General features: G+C 38.6%; 1 pseudogene; it reads right to left on the reverse strand.

Moving 5' to 3' along the window:
• Window positions 1-12732: 12732 nt before the first annotated feature.
• On the reverse strand, window positions 12733-13354 carry LOC110214672 (COP9 signalosome complex subunit 8 pseudogene; annotated as a pseudogene).
• Window positions 13355-13583: the final 229 nt, after the last annotated feature.

Genomic DNA, 13583 nt, shown 5'->3' on the forward strand with positions numbered 1-13583 from the left:
GAAGAACGTTGTACACAGTAATAGCCATATTGTACAATGACTAACTTTGATAGACTTAGCTTTTCTCAACAATGCAAGGATCTAAGACATCTCCAAAAGTCTCATTATGGAAAATGCTATCCATGTCCAGAGAAAGAACTATGGAGTCTGAATAGAGATCGAAGTATACTATTTGCTCTTTTTTTCTTCTGTTTTGTTTCTTCTTTCTTATGGTTCCTCCTATTGCTTCTAATTCTTCTTTAAAACATGACTAATATGAAATTATGTTTAATAGGAATGTAGATGTAGAGCCTATATCAGATTGCATGCCATCTTAAGGAAGGGGGAGGGGAGGGAAGGAGAGAAAATTTAAAACTCAAAAGCTTATGGAAGTGAATGTTGAAAATTAAAAATAAATTAATTAATTTTTTAAAAATTTAAATATAAATAATGTAGAAATGTGGAACACTAGGAAGTCCCACCACCTGTAGCCAACACTGTTGCCTTTTAAAGCTCCACAAGAATAAATCACAAGAGGGGCAGCTAGGTGGTGCAGTGGATAGAGCACTGGCCCTGGAGTTAAGAGCAGCTGACTTCAAATCTGGCCTCAGACACTTAACACTCACTAGCTGTGTGACTCTGGGCAAGTCACTTAACCCCAATTGTCTCACCAAAATAAATAAATAAATCACAAGGACAAAGGTTAGACTCTGTATAGAGAAGGAATTTAATTGCTCATATCAGGTCTCCTATCACAATAACAGACCATTCTAGAAGAATGCTATTGTAGATGTAGTAGAGAATATGTGATATATAAAAATAAGTCTCCCTGTAATTTTATAATCTTTGCAAAGCCATCTGAATCCTTCCATGCCTTGGAGATAACAGCATATGTCTAAGGAATAGTGTCATTTATTTTCTTACAACAGGAAGCAATCACTATTCACAGATTTGCAATTCATAATGTAGAATCTCTAAAGTGGACCATATCTATTCTTCATAAAGCATGAAAGAGTTTTGCTACTGCATTTTTGTGAAATCTTTGCCTTGAATATACTGTAGTATTTTAATATTAATTCATATACTTAATAAGATCACAGATTTGGAGCTGGAAGGGACCAACCCATTTATTGTACAGATGAGGCAACAAAGGCCAAGAAATGTAAAGTGACTAACTCGTTTATAGACCCAGTAAACGACAGGGCCATGATTCATATTCATGTCCTTTAACTCTAAATCTAGTGTTCTCTTTGCTATAACAGACACATATACACACAAACACAGCTCCAAAAATGTCAAAAATTTATTTTACAAAAAAGGAATAAAAATGAACAGGAGAACAAACAATCTGTTAAAGCAATACAAGATTTCCCAATAGATACATGGTCAAAGGATATAAGCATACACTTTGTTGAATAAAAGAATTGCAGACCTTCTGAGTGATTGTTTCAAATCACTAATACTAATAATTATAATAACTAGGATATAATATAGCCCCAAAGCATTTTATATATATTATCTTGCTCTATCTTTTTAAAAGCCCTGGGAGGTAGGTATTATTATTATCCCCATTTTTACAGATAGAGGACTCAAGGCCACCAGAGGTAAGTGTCTGAGACCAGATTCAGACTTGGGCCTTCCCAATGCCATATCCAGTGCTCTATCTATTGGAACACTTAGCTTTACCCTATGGCTGGCAAATAAGCCAGCACACACCACCTCCCTCTCCTGATAGATAGATATAGATATAGATATAGATATAGATATAGATATAGATATAGATATAGATATAGATATAGATATAGATATAGATATAGATATAGATATAGATATAGATATAGATATAGATATAGATATAGATCCTCCTCTTGATAATTTCATTACCCTCCCATACATTAAGGAGTATTTCTGTATAGATTACTCCCAAATTTATGTATCCAGCCCTCATTCTTAGCTCCAATATCAGATTGTGAAAGTCTTTAAAGGCCAAATAGAAGAGTTTGTATTTTACCCTATAGGCAATAGGGAATTATAGACACTTCTTGAAAGGGAAAAGAGATGGAAAAAGCACTTATGTAGCACTTATTATGTTCCAGGCACTGTGCCAATCACTTCTATGAAAAATTTCTCATTTAATCCTTACAACTCTAAAAGGTAGGTATTATTATTATTATTATTCTCATTCTAAGGTCTAGGAAATTGAGGCAAACAGAAGTTAAATAACTTGTCCAGGGTCACTGAGCGATTAAGAGTCTGGAGTGAGATGTCAACTCAAGTCTTCCAGACTTCAAGGCTAGTGCTCTATCCACTGTGCCACCAGCTGCCTCCTTGAGCCACATGGTCAGATGTATATTTTAGAATTGGTGATAGCTATGTGATGAGATAGATTCTGTTTGATAGCTATTTGGTGAAAAAGATTCAAAAAGGGAGAAGGTGGCTGTCTGCAAATCAATAAGAATGTTATTAAAATTCATTTGAGTGAGAGGTAACAAGAGCCTGAACTAGTGTTATTGTGATGAGTAGAGAGGAGAAGATGGATGAGAGAGATGTTGGTGAGGTGAAATTGACAGGAAGTGGCAGCTGATTGATAATAGAATAAAGAAGAGTGAAGAGTCACAGACGACTCCACAATTGCAAACTGGCATCATTAGGTTTTGGGTATATTAAGTTTGAGTTTGAGGTGCCTATGGGACATGCAAGTAGAGATATCCACCTAGGAGGTGGAGATGCAGAACTAAATCTCAGGAGACAGATGAGGGCTGGATATATAGATTTGGAAATCACGTGCTTGGAGGTGAGAATTGAACCATGGAAGCATACAAGATCGCCAAGACAAGAAAAAGTGTAAAGAGAGAAAAGAGGAGAGGGACTAGGACTGGGCTCTGGGATACAACCAAATTTAGGGGTGAGATGTGGATCCTACTAATAAAGAGCTTATGTGGGGAAGGGTCATTTCATCATCAAAGAGCAGAACAAGGCAAGAGACAATGGGAATGAGGAGAAGTGATGTTTAGATGGTTTGAAATGTACAACTAAGGATGAAAGGATGCTGGCAAGAAGTGGTCTCAAATCTTAAAGTACAGTATGAAGTGAAGTACTCTGATGAGAAGAAAGGGTAAGGTGGTAGTGTGGTTTAAGAAGAAAAGAGAAGGTTTAGAAAAACTCCTATGGAGAGTACAATAGAGAGTCAATCAGGAAAGAGTTTGGCATACTGCAATGAGGTCTCAAATATTTCCTTGGTTGGCCACTAGGTAGTATAGTGGGTAGAGTGTTGGGCCTGGAGTCAGAAAGATCTGAGTTCAAATCGGGTCCCAAACACTTACTAATTATGTGACCCTGGGCAAGTAATTAATTTTTGTCTACTTCATTTTCCTTAACTGTAAAATAGGAATAACAGAATAAAATGAGGTCATATTTGTAAGTCATAGTGCCTGACACAAGTAGGTGTTATATACATATGTATTTCCCTCTTTCCTTCCCCCAGTGAGAATAGATAACATCGACTTGCAGTGGACTCACTCAGACCTGTTGTATAGCTTCCTCCAACACCAATCTGCAGCCCAAGAGCAAAAGCAAAGGAGGAAGATAGCTGGGGTAATGTGAGATTAGGGTTTAGGAAAATGATAAATGGTGAAGGGATAAGGGGGCAAAGGATTCAAGAGTTAAAGACAGTGTCAAGTTGAGCTAATTCACTAAAGGGTTAAAATTTTAGAAGAAGAAAAATGAATCCAAAGCAGGAGTGATATCCTGGGAAATCAGGTTTGAGAGACTAGAGGTCAGAACGACAAAGGGTAGAGGAGGTCTGCTGAAAGCATCACAGCTTAGAGGGTACTGAGTAATCAGCTGTCAAGATATCTGAAAGAGGTAGGATAGCTATAGCTTAGAAATTATCTTTCTAGTCTTATTATTTTAAAAAATCCAACTCAGAAAATATCAATGATTACTGAACCATATGCTTACTTTCTTATCTCTACAAATTTTACAAGAATAATCCGTTCATGAAACTAGAAAATCCTTAATGAAAGTAAGTGAAGGGAACAGACAGGTTTTCAAATATTATATTCTAAAAGAAACCACATCTGCCTGAAAGGTGCAGAGAATACAAGATACCACTCTACTTGGTACTTGCTGACTATAAAAAAAAAATCATTTGATTAGACAGAACAGAATGCTATGTTAAAGGCCCTCCTCTGACATGTCAAAATCATGTGAAATTCCTTGAAAGACACAACAGAGGTCATTTTGTTCTACTGCCCTCTGATTATTAATATCAAGCTAAACTAAAACAAGGATGTGTTTGCCGATGTCTTTCCATGATTATAGGAATACCCCAAATAGATTTCATGTAGAAGCAGGATTCGCTTTGGATGAAGAGTTCCTCCAGATTCTGTTGTTTGTGGGTGGTGCTAAGGTGCTTCCATGAAGCCCTGGAACAATGAGGAACATCCTCAGAAAAAGCCATTGTCAGTCAAAGGATTTTTGTGTAACTAGTCACAAGGGGAAAAAATGGATTCATGAGTAAGTATATCTCAGGCCAACACTGTACATGGACAGTGAGCCTGACAGAATTGAATAGGAGGAGGAGAGGCTGAGTTGTCTTTTGGGAAATTGTGTGGTGCTTTTAATAACCCAAATCTTGTCACTGAAACAAAAACTCATCTTTTTAGCAATATCTTTTTTGTGATACTGCATGACTGAGAGGCAAGGAATACCACAGTGTGCAAAGATTGCCCAAAGTTCAAGATCACCCAAATGGCAATGGAGAAGTGCAGAGTGGGCATAAGAGTAAACATGTTACTAACAATTAAGAAGAAGTGGCATAAAGGATATCACCAGAGAGATAGATGACCACATAAGAAGTGAGTCAGTCATAGAACTCAAGCAAGTGAAAACTCATCCACAGTCCAAGTGCTCCACTAGTTTCCATATGATGGCAAAATATCTAGAGGAAGGCTCTTCAGAACTTCCTAAATTTGGAAGCCACAGAAATAAAGCAAACTTTAAAATGTATAAGCACACAAAATTTACCTACACAAAAGCTGTAAGTTGGTGTACAGTATAATCTGAAACACTTGATTTGAGGTCCTTCTTTAGCCATCATCTTCAACCTAAAGCTGCCTCTATGAGGGTAGGGCTTACTTGGGTAGTATGGTTTGAGGGATGCCAAAACAGCTTCTCTCCCTCTCCTAACACAAGTATATGCACACACACACACACACACACACACACACACACACACACACACACATACATATATGTATATATATATACACATATAAATACATATGTGTGTATACATATGTATATGTGTGTGTATATATGTATGTATATATGTTTGTATATATAATACACTGACTAGGTACAATTATATTTAAGTTACTATCGTTAAAGGTACTGTCCTTCATAAAACAAAAATGTCCTACATTTCTATAGCTTTTTATAATTATCAACAATACCTCCAAATCTATTATTTAATCCCCTAACAGCCATGAAGTAAGCAAGTATTATTTTCCTCATTTAATGTTAAAGAAATTTAGGCTAATAGATATAGCTTAAAATGATAGTCTAGCAAACAGGAAATTCACACTCAGATCCAAGAAGTCTGGCCGCATGTATGGTGCTTACATTACTTTAGAGAGTAAATCATGAAATCACTAACATCATAGCATGAATGAGGTTATATAATTGCTTTCCTCTGATAGGATGGATTCCTACAAACATGAGTGCTCTGGATTAGTGGTTGCAAGAACAAAAGCAATGAAAAAAAATAAGAAAGAGACTTATACAAACATTTGATGGTTATCAGAAAAAAACAAATTTTGCTTACTGATGTTCTTTTTTGCCCAATTTCACATTCATAACTGAATGTTTGTACTAAAATATTTTTACTAATCTCACATATGTCAAAAGTTCACATATCTGTGATTTCCTGAAGGTAGACATTCCCTTTACTAACAGAAGTCACAACCCTTCTATATCTTAGTAGCTGGCATATGTGAAATTCCATGGCCAAAAATATTTGTCACTTAGAGGTCAAATTTTGGGGATGATCTTGTCATACTTATATTGGCTGGTCCCCTGACCACAGACACAAACTGTCTCCTGTCCCTTATACTAAATGGTTTGGTAGGACCTTCCAGAGCTTGCACTGCCCTGGTATAAATTTCAACAACCCAGAGTCACCTCTATTCACTGATGGAGATTTAAACTAGGATTTTAGGGAAGGTCTATTAATATTTGATTACTAAAAATTTAATAAACAGATATGTATTTGAGAGTTTTCTCAGATATAGCCAATGGGGAGTTCCTTGCTCATTTGTGATTTTACACCTCTCTTGGCTGAAACAGAGTTACAAATGCATAACTGAGCCCTGAGAGACATGATGTAAATTTGAGACTTTCCCTGGAGGACTTTGGGTCCTCAAAGCAACAACTGAATTACAATTCAGATATAAAAATGGCAATTTCATCTGTGATCAACATACCAATTTTCTTGATGCATTTATAGAAAAAATACATCCTCAAACCAGCAGTTTGAAATATCAAAGGATCATATGGGGCATATCTCACAGTGTGAATAAATGAAAAATATTCACAGAATATAATTGGGCATCATCTTTGGAAGTATTTGGATTTTCAAGTAAACATGGGAGATAGTACTTTTAATGGTTCCTGGGGCTTGTTTGAGCAGTGTATGTGCATGACCTGAAATCATGTGTCAAGGGGTAGTTGTGGAATAGAAATTGATCATTCTACAATGTGCAGAGAAGGTGCAGTCTTTTTGTGACAACTGGAGGGCATGGTAGTGAAATGAGAATCCTTGATTTCTACTGTCAAATGACACTTAGGTTGGACTATTGTGTAAATTGGCTATGTGAGGAAGTCTCAAGTGAAAAGCATTAAAATATTTGAGGAAGGGAAGAAGAAAATGGAAGGGCATAGGGAATTGCTGCCTTAATGGGCAAGGAGATTCATTATTTTGACCCTATGCAAAATGTGTTCCACAACCAGGACATCAGTTCTGGGAAATCCTGACATACAAAATATCATAATCATTTCCTATTGAGAGTATTGTGATAAGAATATGTTGTCTCATATAATAGTAACTTATAGTCAAGCATTTTAAGATTAATAAAGAACTTTCCTCATAACTATAATGGGAGGTAGGCAATGCAATGTTATTTCTGTCTTACAGATGAGGAAAATGAAGCTTAGTGAAAGGAAATAACTTACCTAGACTAACGTAACTACTAACTGGTTAAACAGGGACTCAAAACCAAGTCCTCTGATTCCCAGCCCAGTGCTGCTTCTACTTCACCATTCTGTTGATCCTATTAGCATACAGCCACAGGAATTCTTTACATTATATACATTTGAATCATATTTCAGATAAGATATATAATGGTTAAGAGCTCTAAGGGACAACTTACAGCAGTGTAATCTTTCAAACTGTCCTATAATACCCTGAGCATTTCAGGAGGTACATAAAAATATTTCCAATAGTGCTATCAGTTAGGAAGATGATCAATATAATTGGAAGTAGGGGATTCACTCTAGAGTATGCTCTGAGTTGTTAAATTGGAAAGAGGCACGCAGTAGAAAGAGTAGGAATGAAAAATACCTAATTATATTCCTTGGTATTGATTTATCACTGTATGCACTACTATTGACTCCTCTGTACATGACTTTTGCTAGGAGGTCCTAGAACTAGATACTCATGCTTTCCGAAACACTTACACCACTCTTTAACATCAATAAGGTGTTCTCCAAAACTTATTGTATATAAATCTCCTGACATGTCATGGATTCAGTTACACCAGTGCTCACATTCTACATATACTGATAGCGCATTCCTTTGAATAGAAAAGAAAAGGCTAACATGAATGGTGTCCTTGTCCTCCCTACTCCAACAAAAAAGGAGGAGGAAGAAAGGAAGAGAAGAAGGAAGGAAGGAAGGAAGGAAGGAAGGAAGGAAGGAAGGAAGGAAGGAAGGAAGGAAGGAAGGAAAGAAGGAAGGAAAGAAGGAAGGAAAGAGGGAGTAGGGAGGGAGGGTGAAAAGAGGGAAAGGAGAAGAGAGAAACTTATTCTTATACAACTCTTTAAGATTTACATGAATCTCTCTCCAAAATAACCCTATGAGATATGTAGTGCAAGTATTATTAACTCCATTAACTCAAAGAGTTTATGCAATCTGCCCATAGAAACAGGTGATACAACCCACCTGGAATTAGACTCATCTTCAAATTGTATGTATTATAGGGGAATTCTACTATAATTAGATTCTTTTCAAAAAATTGTGACAGTGTGACAATTAAATTCAACAAATATTTCTTAGGTATCAACTGTGTGCAAAGCACTGTTCTTGGCATGGAAGATATAAAGACAAAAATCATATAGTCCCTGATCCCAAGAAATTGAGATTCTCTTGGGGAATAGGGAGATAATTCGCACACAAGAAAGTAAAAACAAAATGATACACAGTGACTTGGAGAGAGTGCTACATTTATTAAAAAATCTTCATCAATTGCTCCAGCAATTCAGATGCACTTCCAACCCTAGATCTACATGCAAAATGAGAGTTTCATTGGTTTCTGGAGGTCTTTGGGACAGGAAGCTTGAAGGCTTATTTAGTTGTCCAGTTGTCTGAGGTAACAAAGCACCCTTGGGGAGAGACAGGAAGCAGCATGTCCTGGGCTGTTCAGAGGACAACTTTGACTATTATGTCCCTTCACACCCTGATAGAGAGAGCTCAAGATCAAGAGTCCAAGAGCCTTGAGAATAACAATGCTCTTCAAACCACTAGATCTGCTTACAGCCAGGTTCTGCAACCTTCACTGAGGAAGGAAAACAAGAGGCCCATCTTCCTTATCACTAATAGCAACAACCATTGCCAAACAACTGTAACCACAGTCCAGGGGCAGGGCAGAATCAAGACAACTGGTGATGGCTCAAGATGCAGTGGACGACCTTGGCATTTTCAATATCTAACCAAGCTCTCACCAATATCTAACTAAGCACTTGGCAGCACCTGTTTCAACTGCCTTCCTAGCCACTGGAACAAATTGTTCTCATCAGCCCATTCCACCAGGGGAAATCTTCACATGCTTAGCATAGACATCCCCTAACTCACCAATGGGATTGAGGCCATAAGTTACTCTCAACCTGGTTTAGTCTGCCTGCCAAGACGGTTTTACCAGGGTGTGGCTATTGCATATGCAAAGCTTCTTGGATCCACAGATGAGAGTTGGGGCACAGCTGGGCACCAAAGGTGGAGGAGCAGCCCTGAAAAGGGCTCAGCAAGCCCTCATTCCAGAGGTTCTAGCACTCCCTGAACAACCCATATACCCTTCATGAGCCCTAGAGCATTGGGAATAGTTTTGCCTCCAACTAAGTACTCACAAACATTATCCTCTACCCCTGTGGACATGAAGCTTGGAAACTGGTCCTGTGTCACAGACCCATCTAATGAAGATCTAGAAAAAAAGTGTTGGTCCCCCAAGTCCTAGGCATGGTCAAATGGTTCAATATCAGAATCTGTTATGATTCTGCCAGTGAAAATGACACTAAAGGAGAGACATTACCCTCTGCTTTGCTTTAAAGAGCATGGAACCTTACCAATTGACTTGCAGTATGTGTATGTGTTATCTCTCCCATTAGAAGGTAAGCTCCTAGAAAGTAGGGCTGTTTTAGTTTTCAATTGGTATTCCCAACACAGCACAGTGTTTAAACATAGTAAACTTTAATAAATGCCTCATTCATTCATTCATTCATTCATTCATTCATGGTCAGTTTCCATCCACTGATTCCTCATCATCAAAGATGGAATAATAAGTATATACAGGAGATTTATTTATTTTTCCTTAAAGTCTCAAGTTTATGCCAAAGCAATGGCAAGTCTAAAGCATCCCAATAGTTAGGTAGTCCTGCTTAGAAGAATCATTAATTCATTAGGAGACTATACTATACTATACTATTCTATAGGTAACTATATCCTACATATGTGTTGAGTGTTATATATTTATGATCCAAATCTAAATTAAATCCTGGCCTGAAATTGCCACACGTATGTTCTCTCCTCTCCCCCCCTCCAAAAAAAATAAAAACAACTGGTTAATGTGACCAGTAAAAAGCCAAAGATTTATTATTTATTTATTATTCCTTATACTGCCCAGGCTCTCCTGGCCCAAGTTGAAATTGCCTATTGCCGAAATATGGTTTCCTGAGAGGTTTGAGAGGCAGTTTTCTTGCTTATTTTAAAACAAAATGGAAGAAAAAATCTTGAATGCAATTTCTCATCTTGCTAGATTGTAAAAGTCAAGAAATTGTTCAGGAGAATCTCTGATTTTTGGTGTCACGTAAAGGAAGGCAATGAATGAGCACATGAAAATTATGAGTAAGCATGCCTTTTCAAAGGTACTTGAAGATCTTTTAGGTATCTAAGCAAGGAAGTCAGACCTAGGAGAGGGTGTTTGGGTGGACAGGGATTCATAATGATCTATTAGCATCAGGAAGCAGTCTTCCTTCAGGCTCAATGAACTTTGGCTGAACTGCAGCAGTAGCCATGGCAGTGACGAAAAGCTAGGAAAGTCTTAATGTCTTACTTTATTTCTCCAGCATTACCTTTGTTCTTTAAAAGTCAATTAATGGATGAGATAATTATAATTCTTAAAACAGAATAACCTGAGAGAAATGTAGTAAGGTGAGCTTTTCTTATGAGATTTCTCTAATTCACTGTCTGTAAACCACTCCGGGCCCTATTTCCAGGAAATGTAAGCATGTAGCCACGACTCAAATATTTTTGTGGCCTGGAGTGCACTGGGAGATCAAGTTCAGATTTCTAAATGTGATAATGATTCATCTGTTTTATAGAGGTCTTTTTACAAACACACTGTGGCTTACTGAATAGAGAGCTGGCCTCAAAGTCAAATCCTTCCTCTGACATTTCTGGCTGTATGACCCTTCACCTCGCAGTGCTCCAGGTAGCAATCTAAAGTTATAAATTGTAGAGAAGGTGTTGATTTGCACTGGTAGAGGAAGTTGCTTCATATGGGAGTTCCCAATATCAATGAAATTACAGGTTCAGTCCTTAAACTCTTAAGAAAAAAATAACAATATCCCCTGACCCTCCATAACATCTCAAGACAGCACAATTGTGATAGTATTGGTCTCATGTCCTTTTCATGATTCATAGACTTTCAAAATTGGAAGGGATCCTGGAATCCCATCCAATCCAATTTAATAAACAAACCACTGTTCGAGGTACTAAGGATACAAAGACAGTTTTTTTTAAGTCCTTGTCCTCAAGAAGCATGCAGTCTATGAGAAATCATCTAAACCAATTACCCTCATTTCACAAATGAGGAAACTGGGATCCATGGGGTTAAGTAATTTGTCCAAAGCCACACTGAACACCAAATAGCAGAATAGACATTCAAGTCCACATCTTTTTTTATTTTTTTTTAGTGTAAACATATTTAATGCCACTGAAATTACATTTCCTTCAACACTCAGAAAAAGCTCCAGGACTTCGATGGGTTCAAATAAATATCCTATGAGATTAATTGTCACACATGTTTAACTGAATTTTACAATAATAGTGCACAATTCAGGACCCTTTGAAAAACAACTAAAGTTTTCAAAAAATGTACAGTAGTACGATGCGCTGAAGGAAATCTTACTATGAATAGCAGAAATCTACCAGTCTCAAGAATAAATGAAACCACCCAATCAAAAGCACTTATTAAATGACATTCACCACCATGAAAAGGTGAAAGAAATGTACTACCCAGTCAATCATCATGAATTTGCAAAATTCTGTTTTTAAATAGAATCATAATGGTCATCCAAGTTGCATCCTTCAAGTACAGAGCCAACTTTAAACTCCAGAATTTCAAGAGCATTGTTCTCAGAGCTCAACAGTGTGGCCTCGGTCCCCTCTGTAATGTACACGTTCTTTCTTAAGCAGCTTCCTAGTAAGTCTTTGTCAACCAGCCAATTCAGCAAAGACAGGCCTGTCCTCCCCTCCAGACCCAGCCCCAAGAGGACCGCCTAAAAGCAGAGCCCCAAGCACCAATGCTCTCATCAAAAAGCTCTCCGTGAGTTTGAGGTACAGAGGGGCTGAGACACAAACCCATTCCTCATTTTGGAAGGAATGCTAAGAAGCGGCGGCATCAAATCACCCCAGGAGCAACTTTTGGGCTCCTCATTTCCCTTCCTTCTGCAGATGACTCTGACCGAACCAGGCCCCTCACACCCAGGGTTCTCCCTCCTTCTCCAAGAAGTTTGTCCTCTTTCCATTGCTACCTTCAGGACATCTGTCCCCTCTCGTGGCATGCTCCTCACTGCCAGCAGTGGGTGCACTGAAAACATCAGCAGTTCAGAGCTAAGATTTACCAAGCCAGTTGCTAATACAAGGAGATAATTAATTGTCTTTGCTGACCTACTGCATTTTAAATCTATAGATGGAGATAGCTATGTTTCCCCATCAGGAATCACTACAGAATAAGACCTAACTACGTAATACTGTTGTAATCCAAATTAATAAATATGTGGGACTAAGAAGCCATTCAATGGTGAATTCAGCACAATGTTTAAGGACGAAAAATAATAGTATCTAACATATGTATTTTATCCCATGTTCTGATAAAGAATGTCGGGGTGTTTCATCCAACAGAACACAATGAAAACGTCACTTTTCCGGATTGGTCGGTACACAGGATTCCAAGTTTGATCTGGAACAGAAAAGCCGATGAATCAATTTTCAAGAAAAGCCACGTAGTCGGTCGATCTGGCTAATTGTTGTTCACTGGGGATTGATGGAACTGCAGCAGGCTCTGATAAAGGAATCAATCTGTTAAAGAAAACATCCAGGGAACTGGCTTCTTGGGCACCACCATCCTCGTAGTGGAATCTGCCTGCCATCCTTTCTCCAAGACACCTTTCACTGCTTCTTCTACAGGAAGTCCAACAAATGCTGAGAAATCATCGGCGATGATTGAGGTGTACGCCTGAGAAACCAGCTCAAAGGCTCTTCTTGTGGCATCTCTGAATGCTTCCGTGGTGGGCTAGATGGTCTCAGACCACTGATGTGAGCTGATGCTGGTGCGGATTCCTGGGAAATCTCTCTGCTAGATTCTTCGTCGTACGGACCAGGTGCCCCCAAGCTCAGAATTTGCAGATTTTATAGCAGGAGGAATCCTTTTACGAAGATACCGGGCATTATTCATGTCATTGTGGAGAAGGTACAGGGCGAGAAGCTGCCCATAAACGGGGTCGTAGCGATTCCTCCGGGACCCTCGAGCTCTTGGTTTTCGCACTGATCCAGCAGCTTCTTGAAGCTGAAGGCGGCATTCTCCACCATCATCGCCACGGGCATCTTCCCCGCCTGCGCTGGGCCTCGGCCTCCTCCTCCTCTACCGCCGCCGCCGCCTCAGGATGGGCCCGGAGCTCGCTGCCGGCCGCCTAGCCCAGGATCCCACAGGCGGCGTCGCGCCGAGAATTTTTTTTTCATTTTTTTAATTAATTTATTTCGAATTATCAACAATCACTTCCATAAACTTTTGAGTTTTAAATTTTTCTCCCCCTCCCTTCTCACCTCTCTCCCC

Source organism: Phascolarctos cinereus, unplaced genomic scaffold (genome assembly GCF_003287225.1).
Source record: "Phascolarctos cinereus isolate Bilbo 61053 unplaced genomic scaffold, phaCin_HiC Scaffold_4;HRSCAF=312, whole genome shotgun sequence".
Taxonomy (NCBI): domain Eukaryota; kingdom Metazoa; phylum Chordata; class Mammalia; order Diprotodontia; family Phascolarctidae; genus Phascolarctos; species Phascolarctos cinereus.